We start from the raw sequence: 11,442 nt of genomic DNA, 5'->3' as shown, positions 1-11,442 counted from the left end.
AAGAAGCATGTTTATAATTGATTGCACAAAAAAGATACAAATATGTAATTTCTTGTACACCCACTTTTTATAAACTAAATTTTAAATTAATCCCTTTATAAATTGTCACTTTTAATTATGCTTTGAAATTAAAAAAACCTATGTAGTATCCTTGCACCTTGTTTGGGGTAAGTGCCAATAATATTTGATTTTATACAAAATTAGGGGAGAGGAACCAATAGTTGAGCAAGGTTCAATAGTTGATCACCCTCTTGTGAATATATTATCCAATCTTCCAACACATTTTTACTATATATTGTAATTAATTGATCTATTTGTAAATATATTAAAAAAAATATTGATAAAAAATAGACCAATACTTGAACACATGAAAACTTATTAATGTTATAGAAAAAATAAATGAATGAATTCATTAAGAAGTGAAACAAATAAGTTTTTGTCTCAAACAAAATATCATAGCTATCTAATATATGTGTGCCACGTAAAAAATAATATGCTCCCTTAAATAAATATTGATATCTTAGTGTACAAATACTATGCTTATGTGTACAACTATTGGGGTAGCAATGTATATGCATAGACTAAACCATATTAATAATATGTCTCATCATAAATATAAAAAAGGTGAATACTAATAAATGTCTTGTATTTGTTTATCAAATGTGTAAGATTGTCAAAAACTTTTAGTGTTCAACTATTCATCCTTTTGTGTTGGATATAGGTTGTATTTTACATAATAATGTGTTATTTTTATAACAACAAATAATTTTTTTGTGTTACAAGTATTTTTGATTTTGTGCTTAATGTAAAAGTGCTATATAAAAAATATTTAAGATTTGTAATAACTAGTTGGTCCATCTAAGTTGCATATATGTTATATTTCATATAGTTATACAATATTCTATTAAAAACAAATGATATTTTTTAATTCAATTATTAGAATGAATGAATGAATGTGATTTAATGACATCCACGAGACCACAATAGTCTATGGGACCAGCAAAACATGCTAAACAGATTCCATATTTGTTTCCATTTCCAATCTTCTAATATGGATCTTAATCAAGAAGTATGTTGTTTGCTTCATCCTATCAACCTCAAACAAACTATGCATGTTGACCGCCTTTTGTATGAAATTATAGTATATTTAGATGTTGTCATAAGCTATGCATACAGAGAGAAAATGCCATTATGTTTCAATAGCTCCTGTCTTACAAAACACACATATCCTCTCCTTCCAAACTTCCTTGGGCCTCTTCCATAAACCTATCTCACATATGAGGTGATGGGGTACAATTCTCAACTGAGCCAATAACAACCTTGCCTTACCTTTAATAGTAGCACTAAGGTACAATTTCTAGCCATGATCCCTTGTTGGGTTGAATTCTTTAATGTAATACGCCTTTTTTCTGCTAATGTTAATATTCCAAATGACACTTTGAAACTTTTCCCTAACAATTTTTTTTTATGCTTGCATTATCATTCAGACACTCATGCACCTTGATGTTCCATTTATCCATCCATTTAATGTTTTTCTTCATCCATGTTTTCTTCCTACTATTAAGAGCTTCTTCTTTCACAATTTTTGACCACTGATGATCATGCATGTTTTCCATCCTTTTTAGGTAGGAAATTAACCAAATTAACATTGTAGCCTCTAATGAAAAAGTGTTAGATTCTGACAAAAGAATTTCATAAGGAACAAAGGATTTGACTTTGAGATTGATTGTGATTAAGTATTTTTGAATTCTCTCTATTTGCCTCCATCCACACTTTGATATGTTTCCCCACACACCTTGTAGCCATAAAGAGCCACTAGCATGACCAACAAACCAAAGAGAGTCTTCTTGGTTTTCCAATCCCATAGTTCCACTATCTTGCATCTATTCTGAAGCAGAAGTGAAGCTTTCCAACCCCCTTGAATCCTTTTCGCTCTACATGTCTCTCAATTGAGTTTATGATGAAAGTCAATCCAAATGTGCTTGTATTCTTTCATGATTTCCAATGAGTTGGCTTCAAAAAGGAATGCAACATTCTCTTCTTTTCTCTTTAGAGAGAAAATCGTGACTTTGGTTTTAGAGATATTCGCTTGCATCCCAACTTCTTGGCAAATTTTTTCTAAGGCCCCTAAATGATCTCTTGATCCTTGAACCATTTTTGCTATTAAAATAAGGTTATCCATGTACAAAAGAAGCTTCACCACATGCCCTCCCAACTGATGACCCTCCCCCTCCATGTTGTCTAACCAATTTTTAGTTTATAGATGTATAGCCCAAACAAGGTAGGGGATAAAGGGCATCCCTATTTAACACCAATGTCGCTCCCAAAATATTCAGACATACCATCACTAGTTCTGATTTTGGCTCTAACTTTGTCATATAATCTATGCACTGCTACTCTCTATTCATGTGGGATGCTTAATTCTTTCATTATGTTCCATAGCTTGTCTCTAGGTACTGTGTCAAAGGATTTCTTGAAGTCAACAAAATAACAATAAGCTTCTTCTCCTTGACTATCCCACACTTTCTCGATTATGTGCCGAAGGGTGATGCAATGGTCAATGGTGGAGTGTTTGGGTTTGAGATCAGCCTGCCCTCTTACTCTTTTACCTTCACTTTCTACCCATTTGTTGATTCTACATTCAATCATGCTGTCAAAAAGTTTTTCGAGAAGTAGATTAACCATAATAGTGTGGTAGATTGATAGGTTGTTGATACCACCACTCTTAAAAAGTGGGACAACCACACTAGTTGTCCAATCTAATGGGAAATCTTCACAAGTAGCATGGTTGAAAATATCCTTTATACAAGGTGCAATGATTCCCACACCCCATTTTATGAATTCAACTTGTATCCCATCAATGTCACTTGCTTTACCACTTGTCAAATTCTTTATCCTCATTATGATGTCATCAATCGTGAAGAGTTACATCAAAGTATTCACCTTTTACTAACCAAGACATTATGATCCTATTTACGAGGTTAAAGGAGACCATTCGTTTACCAAGTTCAAGATACATACCCAACCTGCATCAATAGGAACACTAGTTATAGTTATGAATCGAAATCCATAGAACATAGCATATCCAGGATAGGAGGATTGTTCTCTTGTAGGCACTCGTATAGAAGTTTTGCATACTCAATCAATTGTGCATTCATAATGTTGTTGTTTTTTTGCTTTCTCTCTTGTTGTAATTCTTTCCAAAACTTCTTAGGGTCATGCTTTCCTAAGGATATTAGTTGTTGCCATCTTGCAATGACATATTCTACTTTTTTGGTGTGAATAAGTTTGATATACCCTTTCTTGGTCTCTTTGTTAGCCTCTTTTCCTTTTGTATTTCTCTTTGCTGCCTTACACTTCTCACATACCAAGGATTTGTTGGAAAGGCGTTAATAGACTTCTTTTTGTTGTTTGACGTTTTACATGCCTCTAAAGCATTTTAAATAATAGCAATCAACCGACTGCTATGAATCGGTTCCCCTACCCCATTAACCCTGTCACTATCTAAAAGATTGTTGGATTCCTGAAGTTGTTGTTCAAGCATTGTATTGAAAATGACTTTGTTCTCTTGAGTTAAAAGGAATTTGCCTTTCCTACTAGTTGCTTTTTGCACACATCCTGTTTATTGTCTAAGCTATTTGAGGAGAGGCCCATTTGAAAACGTAAAGGCATGTGGTTGGAGTTCATCTCTATGGGACAAACACCGATGTTAAACTCAAGAATTTTATCTATAAGATTTTGTGAGCAGATTACATAGTCAACCACACTTTAGCCATTGTACATCTTGCATGTGATACCCCTTGATTTTGGCCATCTTTCCAACCCGTTGCAAATAACCATACTGAACACACTACACAACCCCAGTAATCCAGACCCAAAGTGTGAAACACCCCCACTTTCATCCTTGGAGGCTCTCTTCCAGAGCCTATCACTACCTTCTTCCAGCCATAGAGGATTATTTGTTACTTTTTCATTGTCAATCAACTATAAGGATTGATTATTGCATTGAAATCCCCCACTAACATTATATCTCCCATGGTATTGAACTGTAAAATGTCTTTTATTAGTGAAGCATAGGGATCTTCACTATCAATTTTTCTCTTCTTGTAAAACTTAGAGTTTCGCGGAGCAAATTAACATGCAACCAATCTAAAATTAATTTCGTTCATTGATATTTGTAGTCCTCTTTCTCAAATTTAATAATGTCACACTACCTCTCACGGATTAACATCATAATCCCTCCGTGCCCTTTACATGTGTCATTGCTTTTATTCCAAATTGATTTTTTTTTTTTTAACCTTCAAAAATTGGCACTTTGCAACCCTCATGCTTATGTGTTTCCACAAGAATGATGATATCTCTTTCTTCTGCAATGGGCCCTACCCCCAGATCTCTTCTCCATGGATAGCCTCTACAATTCCAACTTACTATGCTTAGACAGTCCTATGGGGTCCCTAATTGCTATTTCTCCTTTGAGAATTTTGGTGATTTGAGCTTTCTCGTTCTTCAAGCAAGCCCATTTCCCCTAACTTCTTGTTGTTTTCACTTTTTCCCATTCCTTTCTTTGTTCTTCTTGCTGTGAAAAGGTCAAGTCTTCATCCAAATAAAACCTTGTGCTTCTAAGCAATCCTCTATTTCTAAGAATGATGTTCTTGTCTTTAATATTTTTTAGGGTAACTTGCATGTATCTATCTCTCCCTGTTTCCATCCACTTGCCAATCCTATTTGCCTATTGAATGCCACCTATCCACTTTAGCTGATCTCTAAGAAAATCTCTTGTTAGGGTGTCTATTTCCTCACTTTCTTCAAAATCTTTCACTCCTTTGACTATGATATTAGCCACTTTGTCCCGTTTGTCTTGTTCTTCTTTTAATTGCATTTTAACTTGGTGTTCAATAATCTCATTTTATTTGACTGTTGATCCATTAATCACTTGAGACCAAGATCTCGCTTCTTCCATTGTGCTTTTAGTTGAGATTCTTTAGCTTCTATGTCCACCACAACTGCTTGAATTACATTGATTTGTGTTATATCTGCTACATTTGCTTGAAGTGACCCCTTATTTCCAACTGATCTCAAGTGCTCAAGTTCATGTTTTATGGTTTAAAGATGTTTAGATTAAGCTTTGGTCAAATGTATAAAAAGTCATTTTTTGGACACATTTCACTAGATATACTATTTTGATAAGTTGTGTGACAAGTCACACCTTATTAAGGTAATTTAATATCTATTTAACATTTAAAAAAGACAAAGTTCTTCCGACGAAGTTAGCCCTCTCACCCTCTCTCCTATATGCTGATTCAAAAGCTTCTGTCGATTGCAAATGGCATGGAGTGAAATTGCAATGCGTTTATGAAAAGGTTGCAGAGAGAAAAGGATCGGTATGTGAATCGTGCGCGAGAGGTTCTCAACTCGTCGGAGGCACCCTGTGCAATAAAGAATACCACGTTTTGGTAAATTTAGTAACAAGGGTTTCCGCTGTTTGCAATATCGAAGGCTCAGTCGGAGGGATATGGTCTGCACCCCAGCTCCTGGTATTCTTCTTCCTCATCCCAACAATCACGAAATGGTCTTTCTATTTATATAGTTTTTGTCTGAAAGCATTTAAAGCGTGTCAGAGCTTCCTTCGTTCATTTTGAGAATACAATTCCCTTCTCAATGCCTGCTCGCGACTGGATTGGGAGATGGAAGGGGAAAAGTAAACGTGCTTGTGAGCAATAAGGATAGTAATTAATGAACATGAATGGCCAGGATCCTGTGTCATAAAAAATGATGTAGAATTCCCAGAATACTTGCAGTACTTAAAACCAAACAAAAAAAACTTTGGTTGCACGTTATACGAAAATGCAAACTATGTGGATATTATTGAACTAGACAGTTCATGCAAGAAAATAGTAATCCCTGCATCGCATCCTTGAGTTTCCAAAATCGTGTCAGGACAACCAAAAACCAGAGAGAAAGATAGGCTCAGGGATTCCGTTGTTTGCGACGATTAGCTTTGTGGGCTTGTTGTGCTTGAAGTTATCATTTCTCATGGGTATTTGGTTCTCACAGTTGCTCGACTTCTTTATGTCGTATGTTGAGGGCCTGGAATTGGGGAATACGAAATGAGGGTATGGTGTAGATTAGATGACAAGTTGGTGGAGCCACTGGTTAACATTGTTTTAGTCCGAGGATACATGTCCAGATTGCGTATGTTGAGGGCCTGAAACTGGGGAAATAAGACATGAGTTTATGGTGCCGATTACGTACCAAGTTGGTGAAGATACTGGTCAACATTGTTTTAGTCAGATGATATGTCCAGGTTGCATAATACGCTGCGATCCAAGTTCACTCCTCAAATGAATATCCAATGATTGTGTAGATTCACATTTCATGCTCTACGGTACTCCATAATCATCTCATCTCCCATGTTTCACGATATCTCCAAGATCATCAACCCATCTCCACTAGATGTTCCAACCAAATTTTCAGTCACACGAGACAACCAGGGCAGATTGTAAATGGCGCTATCTGAATGTGCACCAAACTTTATGTTGTTTTTATCATTGGCTTTGTTAGAGTGCCAGACATCTACAAACTGGATCACGATTATCCACTCCTGAATCACCAAGCAACACTGAGTCTGACCGTAACCTTTCAAGCGTGTAGCTCTCTTTACAGAATTACTATTCAATACCATCTAGCTCAACTAAATGTACGTGCAGACTCATGTGTAACAGAAACCCTTTTGTTATGTCCCCTTCCATTTTTGCAATAGAACTTGCCATAGAATTCTCAATTGCGACAAATTAGGGTTAGGGTTACATTTTTGCCAAGTAAAATATCTCTTTTAGACAATAAGTGCTTGATAGACTTTGCAACCATATTAACTGAGCTCTTTGAAAGATGAGTGAATAACCTAGATTTAATGAGTGCTAAGTGTACCATTCATTCTCATAAGTAATGGGTTCTTGTGTGGCGCTACTCATAAAATATGGGTTTAGTTTGACTTGAAAATTGCACAGTTGAATCCTAATAGCAATATTATAAGATGAGTCAATGCAAAACTAGAAGAACTGAGCTAGAACCTGACTTTTGAATATTAGAGAAGTGTACTTGTTGTTGTTCACCTACAAAACTTTTAATTATAAGTCTTTTTGCCCTTGTTCTTAGATATTATTAGTGGGCCAGCAGTAGCTCTGACTAATAGTGGAAGAAAAATTGAGAAAATTTAAAAATGCTTGATTACAAACAAGTTCAAAATAAATTCTGTCTCTAATGATATCTTATTGAGTGAATTTAGGGTTGCTCTTATTGAAGCAATTTCTATGGTGCGATTTATATGATATTTTAAAAGAACTGACAAGTGGAAGAGGGCAAATGGCCCAAGGTTGTCTTCAATGACATATTATGCCAAAGAAAGGAGACTTGGATGTGGCAAAGCAGTATATGGTTAGTAAATGGGATATTTACTTGAACATGTGCCCCACAAATAGCAATGACATAAAGACTTTTGTTGTGGATAAGTTCCACAAGAGTTCTTGGGATAAAGGGCCAAGGAGAAAGAAAACACATTATGTTGAATAGTTTAATCCTTTTGCTGAGACCCAAAATTCTTATTGCTCAATTGAGAACTAATTCTCATCAACTTCATTGTGAAACCAAACATTGTAAAAGATCAAAAGAAGCTTAGGAAGGAGTGTGTATTTTTGCATTTCAGTCAAATTGGAAACATAAGGGCATTTCAGTGTTAGAGTCTGATGCCTTGAAGAACAGTAGGTACAGTTTTGTAAATATCTTGACAACTAACTTTTGGGTAAATTTTTTTAGTGAGGGGACAATTGAACAGTTGGGGGACCACTCATCATAAAGTTGCATAAGAAAAGGGCTGAAATGTAGAAATCAGTCTGTGAGATGATTTGTCCCATAAGCTATCTTTAGCCTCGTGGATTTTAAAATATATATTTTTCTTCTTCTATTTAGAAGCCTAACATCAAGCTTTGATTTGTGTGTTGTCCATTCTTCTTGTCAAGTAGAAGACAAGTTAAGTGAATGCAAAGAAGGCACATCTGTTCAAAGCACGCTGCTGATTTAAAATAGCAAGAGTGATGAACAGGTAACTTAGGTCCAACCTGTCTTTTGTCTTAAAACAAAGTGATGATCATGTGTTTAAATGACTAAAACTTGTGATTCTTTCCTCATTCCATTTACTGAGCAGCATTTGAGAGCAGAAAAATGTGTCATGAGATAAATTACAAGTCTTGAACAACAAAAATGATACATAGAGGTGCCTAGATGCATTCATTCAGGTCTTTTGGTGGCAAACATAGAGGAGATGAGTGCCTGGGGTAGGTTATAACAAACATCAACTTTTAAGCTATGTGAAAACATGCGTCAGCTGGTCAAATGATGTTTTAACTGAGTGTTTGAGAGGTGCTAGCTCACGACCCTATCCTGTATGACGATAGGAAGCATGTGAGAGGTATTGCTCCTTGACCCCACAACGGGCACTGCCCTTAGCCCCGCCACGAGATGCACAATTTCTCAGTGCACTGCCCCCAGACCCCTGTGAGGAGCATTACACCTCAGGGCGCTGCACTTAAACCCCTAAGAGGCATTACCTCTTGACCATGCTATGGATTGCCAACCTACATCCCTGCACTTTTTTTTTCTTTCTATATCTCTATGTTTTTTTATTTGATTGATAATAGGCTGAGGCCATGATTAATTGTTATTATTTATCATGATTAATTGTTATTTATTAAATTTGAGTAGACTTGAACCCAAAACCTCCCAAATATGAGCTCACAATTTACTGTTATGTTGTAGGCTCTTGCCTTTCTATACCTCTATGTTATTAAAATGACCTGAAATTAAAATAATAGGATTTTTTTTCTTGTTTATTAATATATATTTTTTGGTTTTGATAATACTATGATTTTTCCCCATTTAATTCTAATTTTTTGAATTTTATGAATTTTTTGAATGCTTTTGGTTTGGTGATTTTTTCCTCAAGATTTTTGCTGCAATGGTTTGAACACTGAACACCTGGGAGCGATCATGGATAGTTTAAGTGATGAATGTCTGAAATAGGCACTTGGGCTGATTAAACATGGTGGTTTGAGTGGCAAGTGTGGGTTCAAGAGTTGCCCGAGTTTTAAAAATCACACATTTAAGTGGCATGCCTACTAAATAGGCACTCATAGGAGCAGAAAACGAACCTTTTGAATGATGAATAAAGTGTCTTGGTGCATCCAGAGGAGGAATATGATGTTTGAAGTGGCAACGACAATAGAAAAGGGTGCCTAGAGATGGTTCTAAATGAATAAAGTGCTCTAAAGGTGTAGCTGGGTCATGAATACAAATTTAAGCAGCAATAGCGAGTGTAAAAGGCACCTGGGACATAAAGAAAGTTTTTAAGGGTGCCTAGATGGCAAGTTCGTGTTAAATTTTTGATAGTGCTCATTAGCCACAAACAAACCATCAACTCTACTGCCTTCCCAACCATAGATGATAAACTCTTATCTACTTGAGTACAATATTTGCTTAATAAAGCAGATTGTATATCTTTTTTTTTGTGTATCCAAGATAGAAAGATAAATCTTCCTTTATACCAAACAATTGGGATTCATGAAGTGATGCCACCCTTCCAAAGTTTGAGCCCTCATTAATTAAATATTAATATAATATTGCTGCACCCCTCAATATAATATAATAATTATATAATTGTGAGATCAATAATCTTTTATGCTAAAGCTAAAGGCCAATTAGCATATTGTAGGTCTAGGTCTTCCCAAGAAGGGATCTAACCGAGCTACAAAAAAATCAACACTCCCTCTTAGCTAGGGAAGATTTCTTTTGAACAACCAAGTCACATGGTGAAAACCATCATGGCTTCTCCCAGAGGATGGAGTGAGTGCTAATACCTCAAACTTCTCTCACAGAGAAGAATGCTACAAGTGCCGATACCTCAAGCTTCTCTCATAGAGAAGAATGCTACAAGGGTTGACACCTCAAGCTTCTCTCATAGAGAAGAATGCTACAAGGGCTGAATCTTCAAACTTCCCTTACTAAGAAGAATGCTACAAGGGCTGAAGTCCCAAATTTCTCTCACACAAAAGAATGCTATAAGGGCTGAAACCTCAAATTTCTCCTAGAGAAGACTTCTTTTCCAAGATGATGTGGCTTCTGAAATGTTTGCCTCCCTCTGAAGCAAAATGACCAAGATCCTTGGACCTTAGATCCTCTATATGCTCCCTCTGAAGCTCAAGTTTTGACCTCTTTTCTCTTCGTCCAAGGATGCTTCTAATGGATTATCAGATTCCCTCTGAATGTTAAGTTCTCCTCTTCAAAGAAATTGATCATAATCTATATAGACTCTTTCTCCTCAATGTCTTGAATTAGTCCTTAAGGACAAGATGGGCATGCCCTTTTTCTGTAATTTGAAGAAAATGCCCGATTGCTAGAAGAAAATCATGCCACAACAACCTGCAAAGATATAGAAGTTGCTATCTCTATCACAACTACCATATCACATTTTTACACTATTTGGAATTTGTATGTAAGTTGTCAAGTTTGCTTACAATATCCAACTTGATGCCTTGTGCTACATAATCTGTTTGAGGCAAACACAAAGCAGGCGTAGCAAGTCGCTCGATATTCCAATCTACCACTTCATTGGATCAACTAAGAGCTCATTCATGCTCTCTTTTGTTCTCTCTTAGTGACAACTCTGCTAATAATTCAATGCCTGAATATCCTCATAGATATTGCCAAAGCCGCACATATATTATTCCCGCTTGTAGAAATGTCTAGTTCTATCAAGTCTTAGACTTATGAGCCATGACTATATACATTCTGAAACTGAAATTTCTGAGACAAGGACTAGGCACAATAATGTTGGCTAACAACAAGGATTATTTTAACAACTACTAATCGGACATCTTCCATGGTCTTTCTTTCATCAAATTTCCCTCGCTCCTCTATTGAAAGTTGATTGAAGTGCTTCTCACTTGCATTCAAACTCTGCTGAATATTTGATTGTAAATTAGGCAAGAAAATGAATTCAATATGTAACTCACTAATCAACATTTCAATCTAAGCCAATTGGATTTTTCCTTCTTTGAGTTCCATGTGCATTTGCCCAACAATGGTCCTCTAAAACCAAGATATTTGACGACTGGAGACTATTACCCATATTAGGGTATCATTCTCAAATGATTTCTACACATATTCCTTATTTGCACACACTTAATTGATAGCGATTTGCCTGCACCCCCATGCCGTGGATGCGCAACAAATGGTGGTCTCTGATGCCCCTTGTCTACTAGCTTTGACAAGCCAAAAACTAAAACTTAGACATAAAAGTGCTTATCCAGGAGGTTTGATGTTGTGGTGGAGAATCCATTCTAGGCATTCCTTGTGTAGATAAGCCAACCCTTGTGTCCATTGTAATTTGAG

At 36.1% G+C, this 11,442-nt stretch overlaps 1 protein-coding gene across 2 annotated transcripts in view; it reads left to right on the top strand.

Annotated features, from left to right (window-relative positions):
• The first annotated feature begins 5,256 nt into the window (after positions 1–5,256).
• LOC149530225 (uncharacterized) overlaps positions 5,257–11,442 on the top strand; it is a 110,133-nt gene continuing 103,947 nt past the window's right edge. For both annotated transcript variants that reach the window (XM_089809602.1, XM_089809603.1), the window contains exon 1: positions 5,257–5,534. The gene's annotated coding sequence lies outside the window, so the exon portion shown is untranslated. The remainder of the gene's footprint in view (positions 5,535–11,442) is intronic.

The sequence above is a fragment of the Cupressus sempervirens genome, chromosome 11 (assembly GCF_028749045.1).
Source record: "Cupressus sempervirens isolate cs-2001-9-10 chromosome 11, ASM2874904v1, whole genome shotgun sequence".
NCBI classification, from domain to species: Eukaryota; Viridiplantae; Streptophyta; class Pinopsida; order Cupressales; family Cupressaceae; genus Cupressus; species Cupressus sempervirens.
The sequence above is the reverse complement of the archived record's forward strand: the minus strand, read 5'-3'. Positions and strand labels throughout refer to the sequence as shown.